At 41.2% G+C, this 4704-nt stretch overlaps 1 non-coding gene across 1 annotated transcript; it reads right to left on the reverse strand.

Moving 5' to 3' along the window:
- Window positions 1–348: 348 nt before the first annotated feature.
- On the reverse strand, window positions 349–459 carry LOC116575613. The gene has a single exon (XR_004279870.1). It is a non-coding gene; the product is annotated as a small nucleolar RNA SNORA48 (small nucleolar RNA).
- Between the last annotated feature and the right edge of the window lie 4245 nt (window positions 460–4704).

Here is a 4704-nt window from a genome sequence, read left to right on the forward strand (position 1 = left end):
ATCTTCCCCTACTGTTTCTGAAGCTCTGGAATGGGAGGGTCCTACTTCCATTTTTATTCTGAGGAGTGCATCGTCCTTATAGTAAGATCCGAGCAGCCCAAAGGAGATGTAAATGAACTGGAAGCCTCTCTGGTTGTGCACACTTATTGTCAGAAATACACTTTGATTCCTGTAATTTACATTTTGTTGATTCTGGACTTCATCAAGACCAAAGCCCACAGGGCTTTCGCCAGGCACCAGAGGCATGTTTGGATAGTCAGAGCCTGTCCATTTCATTACAATATCAAATACTCATTGCATCTGAGAATTAGCTGGGGTTTAGGGTAGTGGTTTGTTTTTTTTTTAAACCCACATGTCCATGGCATGAACCAGGCATGGGCACAGCCCAAAAGCCAAGCTGAGATAAACAAGGATGATATGAGGCAGGTCCCACCAACCAGATGCCATGTTACCCAGGTCAAGGACCTTGGGTAGTTTTTTTAAAGTGTGCGTCTTTCTTTCTTTCTTTCTTTCTTTCTTTCTTTCTTTCTTTCTTTCTTTCAATTTAAAATATAAGGCTTTTTAAAAAATAGAAAGCATTTTTAAATTTCAACTACAAATCTTTTTTTGAAAAATATGAAGCATTTTTTAAAATAGAAAGCATTTTTTAATTTAAAATATATTATGTAGACAAGTTTAACAAAAGGCTGTAAAGTGAACACCCACGCAATGCCCTGGGCCAAGAAGTAGACTACTCGCAGTCCTGCGGAAGCCCCCTCAATATTCTTTACTAGTAGCGCTCCCCACCCTGCTCTCAAGAGTGGTCACTTTACTTGTATAGATTTTCCTTGTGGGTTCACTGCTTGTAGCTGCATCCGTACTTTTACCTGTTTCTAAACTGTTTGAAAGTGGAGCTCCATTGTATTATTCATTGTGACTTTGCTTGTTTTTTTGCTCAGTACAGCAAGACTCACCACGCTGTTGCATACCTCTAAAATATTCCTTTTCTTGCTGTCTGTGCACTACACAGTGAACATTCGGTTTTCATCTGGTTCTTGGTAATTAGGAAAAACCCTGCTAAGGACATTGTTTTCTATTTATCTTCGCGTGCATAGGAGGGAACGTGGAATGTTCCGCTTTCCTCAGTGATGCAACGTCATTTTCCGAAGCAGGGGTACTGACACATTCTAGTTACCAGAAACAGAAGTTTCTAAATCTCTACATCATAGCCAACACTTAGTATTGTTAGTCTTTTTCATTCTAGCAGTCACATTGGTGTTAGTTCCATCTCATGGTGATTTTAATCTGTATTCCCCTGGTTAACAATTAGGTTGAGCACTTTCCATGTTTACTGACCATTTGGATATCTATCCCTCTGAGGTCCATGTTCACATCTCCGTGCCTTTTTTCCCTTACCAGGTTGCCTGCCTTTTCTCAATTATTTTTTTAGATTCTTTATATATTCTAGGTACTAGCCCCCTTTTTTGAAAAATGCCACATACGGTATGAATATCTTCTCCTACTTGGTGGCTTGCATTTTAATTCTTTTTTATCTTTTGTTGAACGGGACTTAAAATTTTTAGTACAACTCAATTTATCTCTTCTCCTTTATGCTTACTGTTTTTGTTTTTTTTTTTAAATCCTATTTAAGATATCTACTCTAAACTCATTAAGATGTTTTCTCAGGGGAGCTTGGTTGGTTCAGTCGGTGGAGCGTGCGACTCTTGATCTCAGGGTTGTGATGTCAAGTCCCATCTTGGGTTCAGAGATGACTAAAAATAAAATCTTTAAAAATATATACATTTTTTCCTGTGGTATCTTCTGAAAGCTCAGTATTTGGCCTTTCCTGTTAGTTCTTCAGGCCACCTGGAACTGATTTTACATACAGTGTGTGAAAGGGGTATCTTGGTTGTTTCCAATACGGGGATTTTAACATCCCATGCAACTCAAACACTGTCCTTTACCCACTGCTGCCTCTGCCACGAGCAAGTCTGTGCATGTGAGGTCTGTCTTTAAGTTCTCTGTTCTCCTTCATGGGCTGATTTTTAAAAAAAAGATTTTATTTATTTATTTGACAGAGAGAGATCATAAGTAGGCAGAGAGGCAGGCAGAGAGAGAGAGGAAGGGAAGCAGGGTCCCCCCTGAGCAGAGAGCCCAATGCCGGCTCCATCCCAGGACCCTGAGATCATGACCTGAGCTGAACGTAGAGGCTTTACCCACTGAGCCACCCAGGCACCCCCACTGGCTGATTTTTTTTTTTTATCTTTGCATAAGTGCCACACCACCTTGTTCACCAAAACACTGTGATGTCTTGCTATCTGAACAAAAAAAAAAAAAAAAAAAAAAAAAGGTCTTCTTACATTTTTCTTTTTCTTCAAACAGCAGCTTGCCAAATTGTACAAAATAAACATACAAAGATTTTGATTGGGATTGCACTGAACCTATAGCTTAGTTTGGGAAGAGCTGACATTTTGAAACTATTGATTTTTCCAATCTGAGAACAAGGCATAGGTGCCCTTCCAATATTCTTCAGTATTCCTCAGGAAGGTTTGAAGTTGTATTCTAAAATATCCATGCATATCTTTCATAGAGTGATGGTTAAGGAATTGGTGGTTTTTAAGATCATACTTTAATTCATGTCTTTTAAAATTCCATTTTTAACTGTTTTGTGCTAACATAGAGAAATATAATTTTTATGTATTTTTCTGTTCCAGTAATAGCTTAAAACTTTAGGATTTTTCAAAAGATTTTATTTATTTATTTGACAGAGAGAGCGCGAGCGCACAAGCAGGGGGAGCGGCCGACAGAGGGAGAAGCAGGGAGCAAGGAGCCCGACGCGGGGCTCTGGGATCATGACTTGAGCCGAAGACAGGTGCTTAACCAATTGAGCCACCCATGCGCCTCAAAACTCAAGAATTTTTTTTTATGTATACGTAATAGATCTGAGAAAAAAGACAGGTTTTTTTTCCAATTTATGTGCCTTTTATGTCTTTGTCTTCCCTGTTGCCCCCGCTAGGACCTTCAGTACAGTGTTGACTGCACGTACTAACTGCTCCTTCTTTCAAAGGGAACCTTCTAATGTTCTACCATTTAGCATAAGGTTTGCTATCGATTTTGTGTTGATTTATTTTATCCAGTGACTCCCGGAAAACCTAAAGTCCTTAGAAGAGGCCTGGGCATGGTTCAGAGCTCCTGTCTGGAAAGAACAAATGTGGCTGTTAGTCCCATCAGTTCTCTCTGATTCCTTCTAGAGGAAGCTGCCCTCATTCAAAGACTGTACTGGTGCAGGCCTTCTAACTGGGACCCCTGCTTCCAGTCCGGTCCCCTCCGCCTCACGGCTGTGAAAGCACACTCCAACATGTTATTCGGACCATGTGACTCCTCTCTAGAAACCTTCCAAATCCGAGCCTAGTTGGTCAAACGTCAAACTCCTGAATCTGACCGAGAAGGCCCTTCATGATTTGGTCCCTACCATCTCTGGAGTCCTTCCATCCAGTGACTTCCTGTCCACAGCACCCTCCCCCCTGAGTCATCTTGAACTACTTAGAGTTTCCCAAGTGTCCCTGTTGACCTTTATTTCCTACAAAATAGGCCTATTTATAGGCCTGTCATGAGAAGTCAATAAAATCAGATGCAGAACTAGAATGAAATCCAGATGACCGACTGATTATCTATTAATGTCATAAATGTGAAGACTGACGGATCCTGAGTATATCAGTCGGGTTGGGCTGTTAAAACAAAATACCATAACCTGGGTGGCTTAAACACAGAATTGTTTTCTCATAGTTCTAGAGGCTGGGATGTCGAAGATCAAGGTACTGGCCAGTTCAGTTCCTGGTGAAGGCCTTCTTCTTGGCTGGCAAATGGCCTCGGCTTGCTGTGACCTCACAGGGCACTGAGAGACAAAGGGAGGGGGAGAGGGAGGAGGAGGGAGGCAGAGAGAAAGCTCTCTTCCTGTAAGGACACTAATTCTGTACAATGACTCTGCCCTCATGACCTCATCAAAACGTAATCACATCCCAATGCCCCCCCCCCCATCACAAGGAAGGAAGAGGTTTCAAATAGGAAACTGGGGGGGGGGGGACACAATTCAGCCCACAGCACTGAGCAAAGCGGGCGATGATTTGTTACGGTGACCCAGCCGCTTGTCTAGCATTTAGCGCCCGTGAAAGCAGGCGTTTCGTGTTCCAATCAAGATATCCTATACATAAAACACTAACATCTGCACTTTGTTTGGGTGAAAGTGAGGAAGATGGACAGTTGGAGAGTGTTGGGAAATGGTGGGAGAGACAGTTCGTGGAAGGGTCCTGTATTACAAAAATGTATGGATTTTATCCTCTGAATGAGGAGGATTATGAGAAAAGAGATTCACACAAACAGACATGCACCCGCAGTCGGCTGTTAGCTTTAAGAGCTATACAGACGCTCATCCTAATGATCCCATTTGGGGAAATTATCCTAAGAAGATAATCCAAAAAATAGAGAGAGGTATATGCACAAAGATATTTATTCCATTATCTATAATAATAAAACCTGGGAGAAACCCACAGGGGAATACTTAAGTAGTTATTAAATAAATGCTCGTTGAATGAACCAACAAATACTTCCTGAACATAAAGCAGCAATTAAAACAGTGAAGTCCAGGTTAATAGCATGGAAAACTCACTGAAGTAGGCAAAAGAAACAAAATATAAAATTATAATGACACAACACGGCAACTCTACA

Source organism: Mustela erminea, chromosome 16, assembly GCF_009829155.1.
Source record: "Mustela erminea isolate mMusErm1 chromosome 16, mMusErm1.Pri, whole genome shotgun sequence".
In the NCBI taxonomy this organism is placed as follows: Eukaryota; Metazoa; Chordata; class Mammalia; order Carnivora; family Mustelidae; genus Mustela; species Mustela erminea.